The 14,961-nt window shown below is 39.2% G+C and overlaps 1 protein-coding gene across 2 annotated transcripts in view; it reads left to right on the top strand.

The window, feature by feature from the left end:
* The window catches only part of LOC136828660 (protein spaetzle 5-like), a 395,065-nt gene that overhangs the window by 41,824 nt on the left and 338,280 nt on the right, over window positions 1–14,961 (top strand). The window lies entirely within an intron of this gene.

A 14,961-nucleotide genomic window follows, 5' to 3' on the forward strand; every position in this document is an offset into this window, starting at 1 on the left:
CAGTCAAACCTAACAACCAAGCTGCCCCATGATTCGCCCTAAGCTCCAATTAAATTAATTCAGTGATCAGAATTAGATTACTCCCTCCATAGTGTTACCACGGGCTAATTAAATTTAATTGATCAATTCCTCCATTGTGCACAATTAAGTTCTTGTGAGAGAAACTCATTCGGTTTTGAATGCTAACCTGGAATTCTCTTCCAGAACCTGTTATCCAGCCCCTCTGATGGTCTGTGTCCCTGCCGAGAACAAAACCCCAGCATAGATGCCTAACTGCCATCTTCCCAAGAACCAGAGTTTTCTGATAGCAGTCCGGGACACCGGACAGTCCCCCCCACCCCCGCCCCTTGATACCCAAGAGCGTCATCCACAAAACCATACAACCAGTAGCAACCTTCACAGTCAGTTGCGTGTTAAACTTTCAGGACCATAGCCTGTTTGTATTCAGTAATTTGCTATGCATTGTCTAATTTTATTGCACATTTTATGTGCTTGCTTGCTGCTCCGTCAGCCTTTTCATCTTAATTTCCTGACTGCTTCATTTGTAAATAAATTCTGTTTAAAGTAAATAACTGGTTAATTTTCCCCCAACCTTGTGACCTCCAATTCTCTGTTTCCAGAGGTGTGATATCAAGGTAAGTCAGTTTATCCATCCCATTTACCACTTACATTCTGGGTGTTTTGTGTTGGCTTTCAAGGCGGTTAATTAAATTAATCAAACCCCACTTTTCCAACCGGCCCCAGAATGTAATATTGTTGATCTGGCCAGGATCCTAGTCAACTAGTAATTAGCTTCGCTATCACTATAGACTAGGAAGGAAACAAACTGAGGAATGATATAAAAATCATAACAATTTAATTCCATTATTCACAAAGGCAAAATTAAATAGACCTAGGCAAGCATAACAAGGTAAGGGTGATTATTATAATTGTTGTAAAATTAAGGAAGAATAGACAGGGAAAAGTGTTTAAAAAAAACAAGTGATTAGCAGCAAATCTCTTTGTTAGAATATTCATATCATATAACATAGAGGCGAGAGCGCAAAAAGGTTCTTAAGTTAGCGATGGAGAATAACTTCCCGCAAACGTTCGCATCGTAAGAATATCAGCTGTGTTGCCAGAAGACTGATCGTTAGGAATTAGGAAGTGCTTTGCCAGGGATTTGTTGCATGGGTTAGCCATGAACAGTTAGCTAAGAGTGTTGTTTGATAACAGTTATGGCACAGAAAGTGTACAATTTGTTTGTCAGTGACATGTAGTTCGAAAATTCATGTTGTTAAAATACGCATGACAACCTCTGGCAGTCCGGCGCTGTACCAGTTCGGCTGTGCTAGCTCGGCACGTGCGTTCCCGCGCCCTGCTCCCACAATTCAAAGATCGTCATTTCCAGTTCAAATTTACATGACTAAGTAAAGTAAAGGCATTACTGATGTTTTAAGTTAAATAATTCGAATACGCATATCAGCAACGCAGTGCTGTCAGAAAAGTGAGTGTTCTTTTTCTTAAATTTTAAATCATCGTTGTTATATCACTCGATTGAGAAAACCAGTAGCCATCAGTTGTTTCTCTCTCACTCGCACCCAGTTCCACTTCTTATTGTTCACTCGCCGAACGAAACTCATTTCTTTTCGCCCCCTAACGTAAAACCTAACGAAATATCTTGATAATAATCTAAAACCCTTTCCACCATATAACTTGTCATGACTGGAGCTAGCCATTGAAATTATGGAAATTCCAAAAGTACATTTTTAGAGAAAAAAGTAACATAGCATAATTTTGCATAACGAAATTTATCTTAAAGTAGAGTAACTTAAATCACACAACGAATACGTTCCATTACAAATACGCCCTCAGAGAGAAAAAAAAAAGTTAAGTATACCTTAGTTTTACCAGACCACTGAGCTGATTAACAGCTCTCCTAGGGCTGGCCTGAAGGATTAGACTTATTTTACGTGGCTAAGAACCAATTGGTTACTTAGCAACGGGACCTACAGCTTATTGTGGAATCCGAACCACATTATAGCGAGAAATGAATTTCTATCACCAGAAATAAATTCCTCTAACTCTTCATCAGCCAGTTGGTGGAATTGAACTCCAGCCCACCGAGCGACAGTCTGAAGCTCAACCGACTCAGCCAGCGAAGGGCTGAAAAGAGAGATTTAAATAAATGTGTATTGGAAAATAAACCCACTAATTCATAAAGCCAAATACGATTTTTTTTCTCTTTTAATTTTTACACCAACCTTTGATCTTTTAAGATCCCCATTCAATTATTCCTTTTACTCATTCACACATAGTGCGGAAATCTATATACGTGCCCGTGTTCATTGAATTGTCTCCCATCTCTATTTTTCACATTAAGTGCTTCAGCCCGCGGAGTGAATTCTCGAGCTTTTCATAGAGCGTACGTACAACCATTTAATAACAGTTATCGACTATCTTGCATGAGTGGGTTTCCATCATCCAAGACTTGCGTATGCCACAAGCACCAAATCGCATATTAAATGCAAACCCCATAACCTTCCTTTCCTCATTTCAGGAAGCAATCACTAGTTCTTAGAACTAACCACCCATGAGTGCAAGCCCAAGGGTTTCCCTTTCCACAGTACCACTAATCTGAGGCACTGACAACGACTTAAGTTACTGAAGCACTTACCTTTCCACTTTCCCTCTTACTCCTTACTCACATTCGGCCTCAGGCAGAGTGCCATTTCCTTCAGTGCAGTTTGGTTGCACTTCCATTTAGTGTTGTTCCCAATAACACACCAGCACCCCAGTGCCACCAAGACAGAGTACTAACATATAAGCCACTGCACCTGTACCTGAGATACAGAGTGCCAACGACAGTGTATCTGCCCATAAGGACCTTAGCTCCTTCAGGATCACTCCATCAGTGTGACCTTCGCACGGCACACTCTAACACAGTGCCACCTTATTGAAAAGGTGCCACACCACGGAAGTGCCTCCAAATTACGGGACACTTCCCCACTGTCACAGACCATTTCCCCAAGTACGTCCAGTCAACCCAATTAGGTGCCCTTACCCACCAGAAACATGGCGGAAGACAATTACAAAGCCTTCATGGGTCTGGGGAAGGAGGCCAGTCTCATGAGATCAGATCTCACCAAGTGGCCCAAGGAACAGCTGGATGACTTGGCCAAGCAAGAGAAGGAAGAAAGACTGGAACGGTGTCATTATGAAGCCGAACAGAGGAGGTATGAAGAAGAAAGAGAGGAACAGAGGAGATAGCATGAAATAGCCCTCAAGGAAAGTGAGCAAGCTCTCAAGGCAAGTGAGCTGGCTCTTAAGGAAAAGGAGCTCGAAAAGGAGCCAGTGCCACTGTTGATGAGAAGACCAGGTAGACGATGACTTGAACTTCAGGTAACCACCCCTAGGGGCACGCAACCTCACCGCCTTGGCGTGGTGAATAAAATCAGGCACGGAGTGGAGTTCCTGTTGGGATGAGACCTTTTCTTGGGATGTCCTTCCCCAATGCCACTCTTTTGCCTAGCTACCTCCACCAGGGAGGCCACTCCAAAACCACCTGACCAGGACACTGCCACTGTGATAGGCGTGCCACCCTCAGCCTTACCGTCTGCTCATCAAGGTGTTCAATGGAAGGGGCACTCTCTGCGCAACTCCAGGCCAAGTCCTCGATCCTCACAAAAGGACGGCCACCCAAAACTTCCCCCCTCACCACGAAGGGAAATCGCCAGGTACCGCTGCAAAACCTGTAATGTAACAGGGCACTCAGCAAATTGGGCGAGATGCCCTAGCAAGCAGAATGCAGTAGACACCACACCCAGACCATTCCAAGAGGCTCTGCCCTCCACCCAAGACAGGAATCTCCGTCTCCCATTATCTTAGGTACATCGAGGGGTTTTGCACCCCCTGGCCCCTCGTCAGCCACGCCTGACTCCATTTCTCTGCCAGTGCCACTTGAGATCACTGAGCAGTGCGGAGCTCCGTCTATTTTGGACGTAGCACCTCCACTAACCTTAACCTCTGTGCCTGGCCCCGAGTTAGTGCCAGTGCCGGATCCAAATCATGTCACAGATCCTCCTACGGGAGATCCTCCACACCTCACTGAACTGATCATTGCAAATTGTGAGCCTCCGACCCCTGACGTTTCTTCTTCTCAATCACTTTCATTTGCTGAGGATGAACCTCTGGCAGACCTTAACGTCACACCTTCTCTGGTTGACCAGGAACACTCTGGCCAGGACGCAGATGCAAGTTCTACCTTTATGACAGTTGTCGCAGCAGCTGAAGTAGGGAGCCTGCCCATAGCTACTAGGGCTACCTCCGATCCTGCCCCTGACAGCACTTCTGGCCTTTCCCCAGAGTCGGTGCCCTCATCACCTCCTAGGAATGGTGTAGCCAGACCTTGGAGGAACCTGAAGATGAAGGAGAAGGGGCAGAAGGGATCCAATTAACCCATAAGAGCCACAAGCTCTCCTTGGCACTTGTGTCCCATTGGCACAGTGCCATTGCTATCTTAGAGTGATCCTCGCACCTACCCAGATGAGGTAGCCTGCATGATCTCTGCCCAAGACTAACATCCAACACCCTAGGCATCTTGTAGTACTAACCTTGGTAGTAACCTTATAATCACACTATCCAATACTCAAGCTGGTACACCTTGACCGCTTACCGTAACTAACCCTTAAGGTGTTCATGTCCGAAATTATTGCGTGTTGCTCCGTAAAGCATTGCGTAACCCAATAATTAATTGCATTTAGGTAGGTCAGTGTCATTTAATTTAGTGCCAGGGCCATAGGATAGTAGGCTATGTCTACAAGACACATTACCAAGTACCCATTGCCTAGGAGTAGAGTCCCCCCTGTCATCAGAGACAGCCAGTAAAAGTCTGTAAATACCGTTGCATAGGTTAGGCTCTGCTGTAGTAAGTAAGTTACCAAACTAGTATCCCTTCTTAGTAGTTAGGTAGGTCCACTTAGCTAGCTGCAGTGCAAAAGCAGAACTTATTTAGGGAAGCTAACTGCCTAGTCGGGATGAATGACTTACTTAGCCAAGGCCTTTACGCCTGAAAGGGAGTATGCCTTTTTAAAGGGGGGGAGCTCTTATATATTTTCCATTCACCCCTCTAGCCCGTTAGATAGAAAATCAAATTTAACGGCGGCTGGAGAAGATTCCATGACAGGGAAGGGAACTGAGGCAGGCCTACCCCCCCAGATCACCTGGTTTGGGGAAAACAATACCACTCCTTAGCCCCCGCCATTGAATGTTTTGGGGGGTCAGATAGTCAGTAGGGACAAGGGCGAATCCGAGCTGTAGATAGGCTATTATCCTTACCTTTAAGAGACTTAACTATAAGACCTATTTTCCCTACGACCTTTGCTGGCTGTGTGTCTGCTTTCAGATTGCCGATGTCCTGTGCCCAACCCAAGAAAACAAAATCGAATGCGACGCCCGAGACCTGAATGCCACACACTCCATACCTAACCTCCACCATGTCGAGTGGTGCCATTTCATCTTTCTGGGTTGGCAATTTACAAGAGACTCCGGCGGCTGCAATTTCGTCTACTGCAACGAGCTGTAGCACAGAAGGAATCAAGTACGTCTAGAAGCACTCGGTCCCATGCCAGCTCTCTTTTTCTTCTCGTGAATTTCTCTCTATTTTCCGAATTTCCAACTTTTCATTCTCTTTAACAAACCCCCCTTTGTTCAATCAAACCTAACAACCAAGCTGCCCCATGATTCGCCCTAAGCTCCAGTTAAATTAATTCAGTGATCAGAATTAGATTACCCCCTCCGTAGTGTTATCACGGGCTAATTAAATTTAATTGATCAATTCCTCCATTGTGCACGATTAAGTTCATGTGAGAGAAACTCATTCGGTTTTGAATGCTACCTGGAATTCTCTTCCAGAACCTGTTACCCAGCCCCTCTGATGGTCTGTGTCCCTGCCGAGAACAAAACCCTAGTATAGACATCTAACTGCCATCCTGCCAAGTGCCAGAGTTTTCTGATAGCAGTCCAGGACACTGGACAGTTCCCCCCTTCATACCCAAGAGCGTTATCCACAAAACCATACAACCTGTAGCAACCTTCACAGTCTTGCGTGTTAAACTATTTCAGGGCTGTAGCCTGTTTGTATTCAGTAATTTGCTACGAATTATCTAATTTTATTGCACATTGTATATGCTTGCTTGCTGCTCCGTCAGCCTTTTCATCTTAATTTCCTGATTGCTTCATTTGTAAATGAATTCAGTTTAAAGTAAATAACTGGTTAATTTTCCCCCAAACATGGTGACCTCCAATTCTCTGTTTCCATAGATGTGATATCAAGGTAAGTCCGTTTATCCACTCCATTTACCACTTACATTCTGGATGTTTTGTGTTGGCTTTCAAGGGAGTTAATTAAATTAATCAAACCCTACTTTCCAACCAGCCCCAGAATGTAATATATATATATATATATATATATATATATATATATATATATATATATATATATATATATATATATATATATTCTGGAGTGCTTTGTGTTGGCTTTCAAGGCAGTTAATTAAATTAATCAAACCCCACTTTCCAACTGCCCCAGAATGTAATATATATATATATATATATATATATATATATATATATATATATATATATATATATATATATATATATATAATATATGTATATATGTGTAACTAATATAGTGTGTGTGTACATATACATGTATACATATGGATGTTTTTATTGCTCAAACCAATCAAGTGGAGATGAGTGCTGCTGTCATGATATATATATATATGTGTGTGTGTGTATATATATATATATATATATATATATATATATATATATATATATATATATATATATATATATGTATGTATGTATGTATGTATGTATGTATATGTATGTTTATTTATATATATATATATATATATATATATATATATATACAGTATATATATATATATATATATATATATATATATATAGTGTATATGTATATTATATTTATATATATATATATATATATATATATATATATATATATATATATATATATATATATATATATATATATATATATATATATCAGTATGCATATGTGTGTATGTGTGCTCTGGCGCTCGCTAGTGAATACCCATTTTATTAATCATGCAGGAATGTTCAAAATAAACTTATAGGAACATTTATTCTGAAAACAAGTTTCTACAGAATATTGTGCATGTGTGTGGAAAAGAGAGAAAGTGGCTAGAATATATTACTGTCTGATCACGAGCAGATAATGATACTTACAATAAGCATTGTAAGAAAGAAGAATAAGGCCTTGCTGCATGACACTACAGTATTGCAACAACTTCTTTTAATCTTAGAACCATAAGAGACATCAGTAGTACTCTGAGAAAACGTTTTCTCAGTTATACGGTATGAAAGAGACGTGTGGTTCTGGGCACCTCGATAATGTTGAATGTTGACACTTTACCGAGTGAGTGGCATTCTCTAGTTATAGGGACACAGACACCGAACACGCTAATCGAAAGTCTGTGCAGAATGAAGCCTCAAATGCCACACTTTGAACAAGACTTACAGGCCATCAACTTATTGATCACGCATCTACAAAAACAAAAGTTCCTGATTGAAAAAAGAGAAGAAACTAACATGTAAATCATGTAAAAAAAAAAGTTACAGATAAGAAACAACACAAATTAGAAAAGTTTGTAGGTGTATGAATGAGTGAAGGGATAGTAATTATTGGTAATATATGTTTGCAGAGACAGATTTTGTTTAAATCACGTTTTCTTTGCTGCCTTTTGAAACAAAATCTCTCTCTTCCGTAGTTTTCCGTATAATTGCGTAATATTTATCATTTTAACTAATTATCCATCACAACGTCCTCCGGTATAAAGTTCTCTTTATGTCATTAATGGCGAATCGTTACCTTTCATAAAATTATTCCTTTCCAGTCAAGCTCTTACAACAAATTGAAACTGAGCCTCGTTTCTATCACATTTGTGATCATCGAGGATGACTAATACTGAGAAAAAGAAGTCGATGCGTCAAACAATCTTTTCTTGTGCCCTAAGAAAATTAAGCCGGATGTTTCTTTCTTTTGATATCGCCTGACAAATGGGAGGAGGCTTTGTTCCTCTCACGTCTGCTGCTCATGGTAATCTGCATGAAGTTATCTCGATCAGGGATTCGGCAGACTTTTTGACCGCCATTTTGTCAAAAGCTACAAAAGCGAGGATCGAGGGTTAGAGATGATTGTGGTAGTGAGGCATCATCGTCATATTCAGCTACATGAAACCTCCTCCTCCTCCTCCTCCTCCTCCTCCTCCTCCTCCTCCTCCTCCTCCTCCTCCTCCTCCTCCTCCTCTTTCGTCGGCATTTGTAAAGTGGAATGAGACAGCATATTTCGTCGGCTATCCCCCTTCTGTCACTTAAGGCATCTGAGAGATTAAGTAGTTGTAAGGAAGCATGTTAGAAAAGGAAAATAGGATGCATCCTTCCAGAACGGGCGGGAGAAGACGAAGACGATGAGAAGAATAAATGTATAATTGACGGGGGAGTAATATTCAGGGAATTCTATTAAGCACTCTTAACGTTTCTTAGAGTTTCTTAGAAGATAGTAAACCGTAACGCTATATTATTTAAGTTTTTACATCCAGACAACACATCCTTACGCTTACAAACACTGTACAGTATATATTTGTTCAACATGATGGCTGGCGTCAGAGGGTTTGAGCCTTGGGTTTTCCGCAAGTTTCTAGGGATGAAGTTGCCATCTTTATTGACCCCAGCCTGTAATGGTACCCATTCGCAGCTGGGGAGACTGATTAGCGGCAAGGCCGATCTAACCATAGACCTTGCAAACACGAGCACCCATACATTTTTATATATATATATATATATATATATATATATATATATATATATATATATATATATATACTGTATGCGTGTGTGCGTGTGATTTTTGTTTGACAGCCGATTCTGAGAGATATCCATATCCATATTATAGTAGAATGCTTATGAATTTCCTTTGCGGTTTGTTAAAACCAACGAGTTTCATTCTTACGGTGTGAAGAGACCGATGTATTTTGTTTTATAAGAAAAAAGAAGTCATTGTAAAGCAAAAATATTTGAACGTTAACTGTAATATTTCTTAAAAACGAGGGGAGACGAACTATAAGCCATGTATATGGCGGCCACTTGCATAAAGGAAGTAAGAGAGACCGGAGGGCTGTAAGTGAGAAGCCAGGAAGATAGAAGGAGGAGGAGAAGGAGGAGGAATGGTTGGTCGCCTCCTCCTCTCCCACCTCTTCCATTATTTCCCGCTCATTTCTCAAGAAGATTATCCTCACCTCCTTATACTTATATCATCATTTTTGCCCCAAATAGCCGTCGATTACGGCCTTGATTCAGGTTAAACTTAGTCTGGTGGTTTATTTGTCACCCTCATCTTGTGTGGTGTCACCTGGTTCATGAACAAACATAATGCATCATACAAAATATACAGTATTCAACAACGATGTAGTCTTTATACATTATATATATACCGCATGTATATATGGTAACTTTTTATGCGTTCATGTATCCTATACATACAAGCATATAAATGTATTTGTTTGAAAGCAGTCGTTTAATTCATAATTGTCTTATTTCTTTATGTTTCATGTAAAAGACTGCTTTCTTTAATTATATTCGTGAATAATTTTCGTCCGTCAGTTATTTAAGGAATTTCACTAACTTCGAGTGAAAGTTCTTAGTAGTATTGGATAATTCTTGAGTCTCGGTAAGATTTTGTAAAAGGAAATTTTCGTTATTGTTGAGTTTTCTCGATCTGAAAGGTGTCTTTTTTTCTCTCTTAAGCTTCGACCAACATTTCCCAGATTTCTTCATATTGCAGCGCTTTTCCTACGATTTTAATGAAAGTATAATCAGCTTACTGATAAGTAGTCTGGCATCTGAACAGGAATATGCATTGCTTTGTAAAACTATGTGTAAACTGATTTTGTGGATAAAATGTTAGCATATCGCTGTATGCCGATGTCGACTTGAATATTTGTTTGTATGGTTGTGAATGTAAGGAAATACTCCTTGCAAATAGTCTGGGTTGGCAGATGGAGAGTGTCCGATATCTCTCTACCAGATTAGGTTTCGAAAATTACCGTTAGTAAGAGTTTTCTGAACATTAGAAATAGTAATCAAATAGTTTAAACGGGCTAAAATGTATAGTGGAAGTACTTAGGAGACAACTTTGAGCAATAGCTCCCAAAGGTGTGATGATTCGGTGCCATAGCTGGCATAAAATGTGGAGAGAACCTTTAAAGAAAAGTTTAATAAAAATATAAAGTGAATAACTCCCGATCTTGAAAGCTCCCCTGTATTGAGCGGGAGCATAGCGTTAAAGAAGAAGTCGTGAAGAGTTCAATTGTTTTGAATGCTCTGTAGTGGAGAACAGAGAAAGTCAATTGGATGGATCGCAAACAAAATAAGGCTGTACTTCAGGGGATTGACGAAAGAAAGATTTCACGGGGATGAGTGAAAGGTCTTGTTAAAAAGGCGATTGAAACAAGAATGAACGCTACAGACTTGAGGGCGTAAAAATTATTGGAATGCTTATTGAATTAAAAATAGGAATCTTATGAAGAAATGAAAAGATGAGGACTACAGTAAGTCTCGGTATCGGAGGAAACAGGGCCTGTTTAGGAGCTAAGCTGTAGGAATGAAATCTTTTCATGACAAAGCTAGTAAAGGAGAACAACTGAAGGTAACCGAGTTAGTTTACCGGCAAACTCGTTCTTTCATGGAGTCGGAGTCGGAGTCAGTTTAAGGGATTTATTTGCCACTTATGTATTCTTGTATTTTTACCTTCGCTAAGGAGATTATCATTCTACGCGCGCGCGCGTGCGGGCGTGTGAGTGTGCGCGCTCGCGAGCGTTATAGCATAATATCTCAGGTGTGGCTGTAAGGACTTTGATGAACGTTGGGGATCGTAAAGGTAATTTCGGCTTAGATATTCTTTCTACCAGCTGCTCATGTTTTAAGCAGAAATAACATAAGGAAATGAAACTTCCCTCGAATTTCATTCGTGGACGAAGGACCATTCATTGAAGTTGTGTCATGATTTTTATAGATCAGAATTGAGCTAACATGAGATTTTTTAGCATTCGCCAAAACATAACTAGGTAGCCTTCAGTTTGGTGTCGTTTCGGGAGAAGGAGATTTTGTTTCTACTACCATTTGGTTTCATAAACTTGATTCCTGTCGTCAAATTTTTATTTCATTTGCCCCTAAAAGGTCACAGTATAGTACTGCATTTTTCATCGATTGTACATAGCTTTTGGATTATTTTAAAAAAAAATTTAAAGTCTGGGGCATTTTCTTTAGCGATGTGAGCCTATTTAGTAAATTTTAAATGGTCTATTGTACCATTTCTGTAAAATTTCTAGTTTTGACATAACAGAAACTCTTAAACTTTGTCTTTGTGTTTCTCAGATATCCAATAATGATATTCTTGAAGGAAATTTTCAGTAGGGTAGCGTATTTCTTTGACCACCCAATAGTTTATTGCTGCGAGTTTTTCAGAAGACAGGTACAGTTGTATATAGGTTTTAGGTAGATGGACTAGAAATGTTTTCTTAAGATTAAAACATAATTAGACAAAATTCCTTGCACAACATTCGAGTGGATCTTACTCGGGTGATGTTAGCACTGGCTGAAAATAGTGCAGCCATCAATGATATTAGTAGCCTATTGTTTAAGAATAGTGCAGCCATGAAAAAATGAGAAATTTTCGCAAAATGTTTTAAAGAAAAACATGAGAATGCCAAGTATTTAAAGTAGAAGAAAGGCAAACAAAATAAAATAAAATAATAAAAGAAATACAATAATTATTACAGCTTTAACTGTTAAAAAAAATAGCATATCGTATTTCTGGAAAGAAAACAATGTGAATAAAAGTGCTACTTTTTTATTTAGAAAACAGTTTGTTTAAATCCTTAGAGGAAACAAGGTTTAAAAGTATAAAAGTATTAAAGGTTGTGAAAATGACAAACAGAGACCGGTAATTTTTCGGGGAATCTATCTATACTTACATAATTCGAAGATAAATGCGTTTGAAAACTGACTATGAAAATAATGATTTAATTAAAGAAAAAGGGATGAATTTGGGCAAAAAATAGTAGTAATATAATTTATAGAAAATTAACCCCCTTACCACCCCCCAACCTCAAGAACCGGAGAGAAGTGCATAGTTAATGTTAATGTGTAAGGTTAATTAGTCTTGAGTAAAAGTTGGCGGAAGTAAATCTAAAACATTGCTGAGGAAGTTCAGGTGGAAAGAACCGAAATTAAAGAAGACGAAATTTATCATTTAAATCAAGTTTTTGGAAGGAATATTATGTATGGTAGAAGGAAGTACATATAGAAAATGGGGAAAAAAGCACGTTAAAAGAAGAAGCAGGAAGTACATATTATGCATTCATTAGAGAGAGAGAGAGAGAGAGAGAGAGAGAGAGAGAGAGAGAATTACACTTGGGAGACATCGAGAAAGAAATTAAAGGTAGTGGAGTAACTGAAATATATCTGAATGGGAACTTTTATGAAGGAGATTGTAATTAACAAAAGCACACCCTTGAGCATTTTTATGAATTTTACCTTTTCTTTATTTAATTTAAACTATTACTAACATATAAAGAGTTTATAACGCACCTAATAATTTTATAGAGTTAAAATGTAAACATTTTTTTTTTATCAACGCGTACAGAGATAGACTGATAGATTGGTAAATAGGTGACAGAGAGAGAGAGAGAGAGAGAGAGAGAGAGAGAGAGAGAGAGAGAGAGAGGAGCACAGGCTGGCATAAGCTTCCTGCTATTTTGGCGGGGGCTGGCAGATAGTGAGAGAAAAATGCTGTCCCCCTACTGTATCTTTTACTTCTTTGGTGGTGGGTATGAGAGAAGGGAAGAGTGGAGAAGAGGGGTTTAGGAGGAGCGGAGAGAACGAGAAGTTGAAGAAGAAAAAATAGATGAAAGATACAGGAGAGGAGACTTTGAAGAAGCAGGCAGATGAATACCGTGAAATTACGAAAGGGATGAAGATATGGAGGAGATAAAGGCGTGAATGAGCCTGTGTGCTCGCGAATAAATTTGTGTACTTGATTATATTGCAATACTACTCCGAGTGATTCTTCATTCAGTCCTTATATATTTGCAGTGTCACATAGGCACCTGTCTAAAGTTCGTCATATTTTCTTGGCAGAAAGATTTGCCCTTCCCTGGGAAGATTCCATGATACTGCTCAGCTGGAATATCTAGCTGTTCCACTGAATGTGGCAGCCTTCACAAATATTCGATCTTAGAAACGAGTCTCCAGTTTACCACATACGTTAGAATAGTCTTACAGGCTGCCTCCCATCTCCCCTCCCACAAATTCAAAAGACATTAGAGAAAAGGAAAATCGCCGTGAAAATGAAGGAAAATCACCATGAATATGCAAGGCCAGAATTTTAAAACCCTTGACCGGTGATTGCCATTATTTTGTGTGTACGGCGGCCATAAAACTGTATTTGAAGAGTAACTGCTTAATAAATTTTAGGCGTGAATAGCCTTTTAAATTGCACGAAAAAACAGACATTAACATAGAACGTAATTTCTTACAAAATTTCCGAGTTTCAAGTAGTTTAAAGATTCAGTTGTACAGCAGATTCATTACTTCTTCCTATTTGAACGGTAACCCAATTCATCAAATCTTCATCATTAATCAAATATCAATTAGAAAAGGATTTCACTTAGTGTAAAGTCTTAGGTGTTTTAGCATGTTACTCCCAAATATTACTCTTGAGTACACGAGACACTAGGGATTTGATACGACAAACTCACGACTTAAAACTAACAACGGTAAATAGATGTTAATATATTTTGTAAAATGAGGTTAAAATTCATATTGTCGTTCCATCATGTTGAGATATCCTTAAAATTAAACAACTGAACTTTGGTAAAAATTGATATATATATATATATATATATATATATATATATATTAATGTACACGGTGTAAATGGAGAGTGGTGTTAATGTACACAAGAAGTACATTTGAACTTTAAGGTAAGTCGTTACTAAAATTTACTCTGTTCATAAGCATTTATGTTTGTTTAAACGCACAATAACGCGTACACGTATGTATATGTAATAAATAATGTAAACGGTTTAGTTTTGAGTGGTCTCCTTAGGAATCCTTAACAGCATTCCCTGCCACGTTCATCTTCAACCTGCTGATATACGGATCAGTCCCAGTGCAGTTAACTTTTTGCAGTAAAAGCTTCTTCATTTAAAGAAGGCTCACCAGATGGGGGTCGGCTTCCCTCACCCTTTGCACTCTCATATCCATACATCGCGCCACCCTTACCTGGCATGCATTTATTCACTGTCAGGATATCTACACTTTTCCTCCCATACTTTATATCCAACACTTCTTCCTCTCCTCGACGCTTTCAGATCAACTCCCTCTTCACTAATCTTTACTTGGTTTTCGCCATGTGATCAAACCACCTCATAATATTGATGTATCTTTTCACCTTTGCTAACATATTTACCATTTTTTGGGGGTATATTTCTCACCATTTTCTCCATAGTGCCACACACACACGTGCAGCAGTGTCTAAGTCACAAGAAAAGTCATAAACCGATCGTATGAATAACGGTTTCCGCAGTCAAATTAGTACGGCTTACCAAGAAAAGGAAAGAGTTATGAAAATTTTATTGCCATCCACGTTCATCATGCTAGCACCACGCCGGGCATAAACACGGTTCTTTACTAAAAATCTAAAGAAAATCGCATCACCTGAAAATCAACGTCACTCCATTTCCAGCTGAATCCCAAAGGCTAGCCTGGTTTACAAGAAAACTGGCAAAGTTAGGAATGTGGACCTCACCAAGCTACAGTTACCGGGAGGACCAGGACTCGTCTGTTGAGGAGGCTAACCTG

This window comes from Macrobrachium rosenbergii, chromosome 43 (genome assembly GCF_040412425.1).
Source record: "Macrobrachium rosenbergii isolate ZJJX-2024 chromosome 43, ASM4041242v1, whole genome shotgun sequence".
Taxonomy (NCBI): domain Eukaryota; kingdom Metazoa; phylum Arthropoda; class Malacostraca; order Decapoda; family Palaemonidae; genus Macrobrachium; species Macrobrachium rosenbergii.